This window comes from Lucilia cuprina, chromosome 5 (assembly GCF_022045245.1).
Source record: "Lucilia cuprina isolate Lc7/37 chromosome 5, ASM2204524v1, whole genome shotgun sequence".
In the NCBI taxonomy this organism is placed as follows: Eukaryota; Metazoa; Arthropoda; class Insecta; order Diptera; family Calliphoridae; genus Lucilia; species Lucilia cuprina.
In genome coordinates this window covers 66,303,831-66,313,208 of record NC_060953.1, presented here as the reverse complement: position 1 = coordinate 66,313,208, position 9,378 = coordinate 66,303,831, and the positions used below count along the sequence as shown (strand labels likewise).

The 9,378-nt window shown below is 29.1% G+C and overlaps 1 protein-coding gene across 2 annotated transcripts in view; it reads left to right on the top strand.

Annotated features, from left to right (window-relative positions):
• Window positions 1–7,767: 7,767 nt before the first annotated feature.
• The window catches only part of LOC111676837 (neurotactin), a 31,238-nt gene continuing 29,627 nt past the window's right edge, over window positions 7,768–9,378 (top strand). For both annotated transcript variants that reach the window (XM_046951510.1, XM_046951512.1), the window contains exon 1: window positions 7,768–8,134. The gene's annotated coding sequence lies outside the window, so the exon portion shown is untranslated. The remainder of the gene's footprint in view (window positions 8,135–9,378) is intronic.

The window sequence follows — 9,378 nt, the reverse complement described above, 5'->3', positions numbered from 1 at the left end:
TCTATCTATCTATCTATCTATCTATCTATCTATCTGTCTATCTGTCTATCTGTCTATCTGTCTATCTGTCTATCTATCTATCTATCTATCTATCTATCTATCTATCTAATGATTTAACAGAAAGCGTCATGTGTGATAAATTATAAAATCTAATTAAATTTTATAGCTTTTTTGTACATAAATTGATCAAATGTTATTTGAAATTATTTGTGAAACCACAAATAAGAACACCATTATTACAAATCGAATAATTTATTGTTACGATAATTATTACATGAATGTATATGAAACCCTTCCAATAATCAATCTGATCTTTTGATCTTTCAACACCATAAAATTACGTTGCATGACCACACTGCCAACCGACCGATCACCAGCATAACAATTCTAAAATCTCTAATGCAGGCACAATTACATTATAACTACTATTTTACAGATTTACAACTTTATTAAAATTAATTGAATTATATGACGACTGTAGCAGCCCTTTTAATAATTTAATAATAATTTAATAAAAAAAGGCAATTAAAATCACTGAAATTTATAAATTTTATAACTTGGTTTGCCGCACACAATAAATACAATCATAAACATAAAAGTATTACGACATTTATGCAGACAGTTGTTTAAATTCGTTTTTTTTTTGTTTATCACAAAAATTTATTATTTTTTATCATAAATTTTATTTACCTGGACATTTTGAATTTGAATGAAAGGAAAAAACAAATGTGTTTATCATCATCATTTTGGTCTCACTTCGTTAATCAATTTAATTGTTGCAAACAAAACTCACTAACTTGAATGTTTAATGTTGTTTTTTTGACCACAATTTTTTACTAGTTCACTAACACATTTTGTAGATACGCATAAACATGCAACATTAAAACAGTGTTGCCATTTTAGTTTTTTTTTAATTTAAAATTTGTATAGAAAATTTTCTAAAATTTCAAATTTTAATAGAAGTTGTTACTTCTCTTAGACGTGTAAGTTATACCAAAGAATTTTGAAAAATATTTGATAAATTGAGAAATATATTAATATTATTTCTTCAAAGTAAAATTTTTAAAATTTAAAGAAATAAATCGTAATTATATTTTTAATAAAAAGCTGCATAACCCCATTAAATAGATAACAAATTTTGTGCAGAACAGTTCATGAATTTTTAACAACTTTGTTAACAACAAAACGGCAACTCTGTCTGCCGCAAACAAAAAGTAATTGTTGTTAAAAACCACCGAAAAAATCTATTGACGGGCGGGCGGATGTTTAAAGAAATTTTTATATTTTTATTTTTTGTATATATTTTTTATTACTCTCTTGTTTTAAGTTAAGTTTTTTTTCATTTCGATTCATTTCGCTTTGTTTATCATTTCTTTATGTCACTGGTGCTGAGTTGTTTTGTTTTATATCTTCTAACGAGGAGAGTCTTTCTTGTCTTGACATTTGTATTGTTTTTGTTTATTTATTTTTTGTCGGTGTAATTATCGATTAAGTTGAGGTTATTCTTGTTTATAGTGCGTTTTTGTTATTTGTATTTGTGTGTTTGTTTGTCATTAGAGGTGGGAGAATGAATGATATTTATCACTACATTTCACACGTTCACATACACATGTCACAATTCTTTTCTTTTTTTCGTTTTTAAACTATTATATTTATACCCTTCACCTTCGTGAGAAGGGTATATATAAGTTTGTCATTCCGTTTGTAATTTCTATAATATAATTTTCCGACCCTATAAAGTATATATATTCTGGATCCTTATAGGTAGCGGAGATGATTAAGCCATGTCCGTCTGTCTGTCCGTCTGTCTGTCTGTCTGTCTGTCTGTATGTTTGTTGAAATCAGTTTTTAGAAGACCCCAGATATCTGCGAGATCCGAATCTTCCATAATTCTATCAGACATACGACCGGCAAGAACGCTATTTAAAATCAGCAAAATCGGTCCATAAATAACGGAGATATGAGCAAAAAACCGAGACAACCTCTGAAAATTTCATATAAAATTTAGATTTTTTATTCATGCTCAGACAGAAACTGCAAAAAACAAAAACAAAATACATAACAATACGGTAAATATTGTTATTGTAATTTGTTTATAAAAGCAAAGCAGAGCAAGAGCAGCAGAGCGAGAGCAGCACTAATGTTTTGTTATTGGCTAGAAATATGAAATTAAGTATGTAGAGCCTGGATTAAGTGAGAACCTATAAAAGGGGACTTTCTGGTACTTTTTCGTTCTTCAAAAGGTATTTTTTGAAATTTCTATAATATTGAACCTAGCTAGAAACATGAAATTAAGTATGCATGGCCCGGATTAAGTGAGGACCCAAACAAGGGGAGTTTTTGGTACTTTTTCGTTTTTCAAAAGGTACTTTTTGCAATTTCTACAATATTGAACCTAGAAACATGTAATTAAGTATGTATGGCCCGGATTAAGTGAGGACCCATAAAAGGGGACTTTTTCGTTGTTCAAAAGGTACTTTTTGCAATTTCTACATTATTGAACCTAGAAACATTTAATTAAGTATGTATGGCCCGGATTAAGTGAGGACCCATAAAGGGGACTTTTTGGTACTTTTTCGTTCTTCAAAAGGTACTTTTTGCAATTTCTACAATATTGAACCTAGAAACATGTAATTAAGTATGTATGGCCCGGATAAAGTGAGGACCCATACAAGGGGAGTTTTTGGTACTTTTTCGTTTTTCAAAAGGTACTTTTTGCAATTTCTACAATATTGAACCTAGAAACATGTAATTAAGTATGTATGGCCCGGATTAAGTGAGGACCCATAAAAGGGGACTTTTTGGTATTTTTTCGTTGTTCAAAAGGTACTTTTTGCAATTTCTATAATATTGAACCTAGAAACATGTTATTAAGTTCGTATATCCCGGATTAAGTGAGAACCAGTAAAAGGGGACTTCTTGGTACTTTTTCGTTCTTCAAAAGGTACTTTTTACAATTTCTACAATATTGAACCTAGGAACATGTAATTAAGTTTGTATGGCCCGGATTAACTGAGGACCCATAGATGGGGACTTTTTGGTACTTTTTCGTTCTTCAAAAGGTACAAAAGGCTTTAAACACATCATGGTGAAGGGTATATAAGATTCGGCACAGCCGAATATAGAACTCTTACTTGTTTTTTAATAATTTTCATCATGTTACATGTGAAATTAACAACAACTGTACAACCCAAATTAATGTTTTTTATCACGGCTGTACTTTTTGTGTTCTTTTTTCTCTTTTAATAACCGACTAAGTACACTTTTTTTCGCTATTGCATTTTCCATTTCTTTTAGTATTTTTATGTTGCATATGTGTATGTTTGTATGTATGTATGTATGTATGTATGTATGTATGTATGTATGTATGTATGTATGTATGTATGTATGTTTGTCTGTAGCTTTATTTATGAGTATGTCTGGTGGTCATTAGACAAAATCAATATGTAAAGTAAAGTAATTTAATTCATTTTTGTGGGTCCGTGTGTTTCCTTATGCTCACTGGCTGACTGCTTTCGCATGTTTTACAAGGTGTTTGTTTTTTTGGGGTGAATGTTTGGGTGGGCCTGGTCTCGACATCGAACAGCTTTTGTTGCTTATTTTCTGTTTGTTGAGATATAAGTAAATTAACCGGAAGTTTAAACGCTTCTTACAGCTGTTAAAACTAATAATAAATAAATAATTGGTTTAATATCTAACACTTGATTTTATATTTTTATAAATTTAATTATTGATATTAGGGGAAATTTCACTTTGACGAAAATTATTCAAAAAATTTACATACAAAAATTTTTCTTTTTATAAAAAATTTATATTTTTATTGAAAATTTATCGAAAATAGATATTTTTAGTAAAAAATTTACGAAAATTTCTATTTTTAATAAAAAATTCCACAAAATTTTCTATTATTATAGAAACTTCGAAGAAAGTTTCTATTAAGAAAAAAAACAAAAATTTTTATTTTTAACAGAAAATTTTTCAAAAATTTCACTTTTAATAGGAAATTTTTTTAAAACTTGTATTTTTCCAGAAACTTTTCTTTGAAACGTTTTATTTTTTTTTTATTTTTTTTTAATTCTATTTTTATAGAAACTTTATGGAAAATATCTGTTTTTATAGAAAATTTTTCAAAAATTATTGAAAATCTTTCGAAATGTTTCTTTTTTATACAAATGCATTTTTTTGAAAATGTCTTTAATTACAGAAAATTGTTGAAATTTTCAATTTTTATACAAAATTTTTTCAAAATTTATATTTTTATAATTTTTTTTCTCCAAAATTTTTAAAAATTTTAAATTTTTAAAAATTTTTCAAAAAATATATAATTTTTCCTTTTAATAAAAGTCTATAGTCGAGACTATAGTCCAGTCTATAGTCGAGACTATAGTCCAGTCTATAGTCGAGACTATAGTCCAGTCTATAGTCGAGACTATAGTCCAGTCTATAGTCGAGACTATAGTCCAGTCTATAGTCCAGTCTATAGTCGAGACTATAGTCCAGTCTATAGTCCAGACTATAGTCCAGTCTATAGTCGAGACTATAGTCCAGTCTATAGTCGAGACTATAGTCCAGTCTATAGTCGAGACTATAGTCCAGTCTAAAGTCGAGACTATAGTCCAGTCTATAGTCGAGACTATAGTCCAGTCTATAGTCGAGACTATAGTCCAGTCTATAGTCTAGACTATAGTCCAGTCTATAGTCGAGACTATAGACTGGATTATAGTCGACACTAAAATCCAGTCTATAGTCGACACTATAGTCAGTCTATAGTCGAGGCTGTAGTCCAGTCTATAGTCGAGACTATAGTCTAGTCTTTTGTAGAGACTATAGTCCAGTCTATAGTCGAGACTACAGTCCAGTCTATAGTCGAGACAATAGTTTTCAAAAAATCTATATTTATAGAAATTAACCAGAACAAATAAATTACCCATTACGGTTCTATGGTCATTATTTGTACTGCAATACAAATAACAAATGATCGTTTATTATTGAAACACACTTTTAAAAATCGTGCTAACTTGCATTCAAGTCAATATTATAAATTGTCTATCATTAATTATTTCCATCATTAATGATGAGAAAATCATCCCTAAAAAGTTTGTAGTGATTAAAACAATCATGTTGGTTGCACCACCAGCAAATCCAAAACGGCAAAATTTATTGGCAGCTGATTTTGTTAAATAATAAATTTTGTTTTTTTGGAAGAAAAAGTTTTGTCTCATCATCGTCTAGTAAAGTGCGCCTGTAAACAAAAGTATTTACCAAGGGTAAATAAAAGCAAAAACAACAACAAAAACAAACTGTTAAGCCCCTTTGGAAAAAGGCTTGAGAAATAAAAAAACAACACGTGACTTTTGCCAATTCTGTGAATATTGACGGAAGGATATTGTATAAACTCATACTTATTATAAACTGGTAATAAAAAAACATTAAAAGTGTGAGAGTTATTGAAAACATTGGAAAAATTTTACACTGAATTAAAATTGTTGTTTTCGTAACAATTAAAAAGTTTCATTGAACTTTTGCAGTTGAATTTTTAATTTGCAGTTAATTATAAAAAATATTTGTTTTTTTTAATAAAACAGGAATAATGACAAAGGGGAAGGAAACTAACATAGAACTAGTTACTTAACTAGTAATAGAATTGTATCCTTAGAAATTCAACTTTAAATTGTTCTGCTTAAATTCTTTTAATATTGATAATTTCATTCTTAGGAACATAATAGTATGAAGTATTATACTCCTTCACATACACAAGTGCATTGCAAAAGAATATATAATGTATGTATGTATTTTTTACCACAACTTTTATATACATACAACAGTATGAATAAATAATGTCAAAACGTTGCAAGCACGTACACAAACTCGTTATTATCGATTATCACCCACAGACATCAATGATTCGTATCTGTATTTAAATGGATTAGTATCTGGTCACTCCATATGTCAATATTTAAATATGCATTATTATGATGAAACTCCCAAAAAAAAAGAAAAACAAATGCACTCTTTTCTTGGAAGTTTAAAAGGAATGAGTTATGGAGGGACAAAAGTACATACATACTACTTTTGGTTCTTAATATAATATGACAATTTTCTTTCTTACAGTTTGTTTTTAATAATAATAAGAGTTTTCATTGGGTCCCTAACATAATTTTGGTACTAAAATTTGAATTAGTCTTACAATTAATTTAAAACTCATCACAGATTTCAATTTTATTCCATGCTCTCTTTTATTTTGCTTTCACTCTCATGGATTATTTTATTTTCCAGTTTAATTAGTGTTGCTAAATTATTGTTGTTATTATTTTGCAAATATCATCGTTTTTTATTTAACACAGAAATTTTCTATAGAAAACTAGTCTACTGAACATTTAAATTTCCTATAAAAAAGTAGACTCTTAAACGGTGACATTTTCTACAAAAAAGTAGACTCTTAAACAGAGACATTTTCTCTAATATATAAGTCTAAGAAATAAAAAAATCTTGTATAGAAAACTAGCTTTAGAAAGAATTTATATCAGAAAAAATTATATAGACAACTAGTTTCTGTAACAGAGAAATTTTCTATGGAAGAAAAAGTATCTTCAAAAGTATAGTCTTGCCGACATTCCAGTGCAGTCTTTAGGTAAGACTATAAGTCGATATTTTAGAATATAAAGCATTAAGACCAGTCTAAATTCAAGACTACGATCTAGTACTTAATCGTGACAATCATCTTATATATTGTCGAGACTATAATCCTGTCTATAGTCCAGTTTGTATAGTGGATACTATCAACCAGTCTATAGTGGAAAGTATTTTTCAGTCTATAGCCGAGACTATAGTCCAGTCTATAGTCGAGACTATAGTCCAGTCTATAGTCGAGACTATAGTCCAGTCTATAGTCGAGACTATAGACCAGTCTATAGTCGAGACTATAGTCCAGTCTATAGTCGAGACTATAGTCCAGTCTATAGTCGAGACTATAGTCCAGTTTATAGTCTAGTCTATAGTCGAGACTATAGTCCAGTCTATAGTCGAGACTATAGTCCAGTCTATAGTCGAGACTATAGTCCAGTCTATAGTCGAGACTATAGTCCAGTCTATAGTCGACACTATAGCCCAGTCTATAGTCGAGACTATAATGCAGTCTATAGTAGACTATAGTCCAGTTTATAATCGAGACTATATAGACTATAATCGAGTCTTTAATATTGACTATAGTCGACACTATAGCGCAGTCTAAAGTCTAGACTATGAACCAGTTTATAGTCGAGACTATAGTGTAGTGTATAGTAGAGACTCTAGTATAAACTAAAGTCTATAATCGAGACTATAGTGAAGTCTATAGTCGAGACTAGAGTGCAGTCTGTAGCCTAAACTATAGACCAGTTTCTGGTCGAGACTGTGGTGTAGTCTATAGTCGAGACTATAGTGCAGTCTACAGACGAGACTGTAGTTTATTCTATAGTCTAGTCTAAAGTTTACACTGCAGCTTTAGTCAAGACTATAGTCCAGTATATAGTCTGTATTTCAGTCAAACCTAATCCCCCAAACTTTATGCCAATGAAAACGAGATTTTAACTTATAAGTTTTGCTTTTTTAAAACTACAATTTTTATGGCTAAAAATTCGCACTAATTGACAACACTTGTAGACAAGTTTAAGCATAAAACATGCAAGTTTTTAGCATAAACGGGTGTGAGTGCAGTGGCAGCATATCGAGTACAAGTTTATTTTTATTCTCTCATTTTTCGCAATGTTATTGTACGAGTAACAGACGACCACATTCGTTGCAAAGTCGTGGCCGGCAAAAGTGTTGTATATCGGGATTTGAAACAATTATTGTTACTCTATTAATGTTAAATTAACAAATAAAAAAAAACATATAAAATTTTGTTTGAAAATTAAACAAAAAAAACAAAGAAAATAAAAAACAAGTTGTTTAAGATTGAGAAAAAATAGAAATAAAAAAATATATATTAATAAAAACAAAATAAAAGTTATAAAAAGAAAACATGAATTCAAGTGTTTAAGAGTATTGGTATAAAGTTAAAATTAAAATACCGTTAATTCAACAAAATACATAAGAAAACTAAACCTTTGGGATACGAACAACTACAACTGAATTTTTTTCCAGAAAAAGGAGTGTAAGTACCTCTTTTACTGACAACATTAGATTTTCAACGGGTGTGGTTTTTGATTGTAACAAAAAAAAAACGGAATATAATACAATAGTATTAAATTTTTAGTTTGTAAATTTTCATTATTTAGCAAAACTTCAATAAACCACTTAGTAGGTTATTAGGATGACGAAAAAGATGCTTAACATATATTTTCTCAAAACACCCCCAAACTTATTCGTAACAATTGATTTTTCAATCCTTAATCCCAAAAATGATGAAAACATGTGTATATCTGTCTATAAATAACAATAAAATGCGCTCTTAGGATTTAAATTTGTCATTACATTTATCAAAACACTCAAATAAAAAATTATATATAAAAAAAATAAAATAAAACTATCACTAACGGAACAATAAAAAGGATCAACCCTCTTGGTCCACTTTATTTATGTATGTATTTATGTTCGCTTACTTATTTGTTCTTTTTATGGTTATCTGTAGTACAAATGTCTGTCTGTCTGCTTGTTGTTTTGCAATTATTTAGTATGTATTCATTTGTTAGTTCCTTTCTGCTTGATGACTCCCTTTTTTTGATTTAGATACAAGAAGAAAAGAAATAATTTTATTTTACTTTTTATTGCTCATTTTTTTATTTTTTTCCTTAACATACTTACTAGTAAATTTTTTATTCATTCAGTTTTATTGTGTTTGGGGTGTAATTGTTTTCACAAAAAGATGTTGTCATTGTATACTTGTGGGACAATCGCACAATTACAATAAAGTTAAGGAAAGCAATCAGTTGGAGAACAAAATAAGTAAATTGCATTTAAAGAAACTTATGCTTTCGACATAGTCATAATTTATTTACAAATGGGAATTTAAACGGTAATATTGTTTCGGATTCAATTAGTCAAGATATAGGCTTTTATAATGTAGCAGAGGAAAGATATGGTAAGATCGATTTCAAACTGTGGGAGAATTTGAAAAAAAAACAAAAAATCAGTTCTAGTTTTGTTTTAGCTTAGTTCTAGTTCATTTCTAGTTAAGTTCTAGTTCAGTTCTAGATCAGTTCTAGTTCAGCTCTAGTTCAGTTCTAGTTCAATTCTAGTACAGTTCTAGTTCAGTTCTAGTACAGTTCTAGTTCAGTTCTAGTTCAGTTATAGTTCAGCTCTAGTTCAGTTCTAGTTCAATTCTAGTTCAGTTCTAGTTCAGTTCTAGTTCAGTTCTAGTTCAGTTCTAGTTCAGTTCTAGTTCAGTTCTAGTTCAGT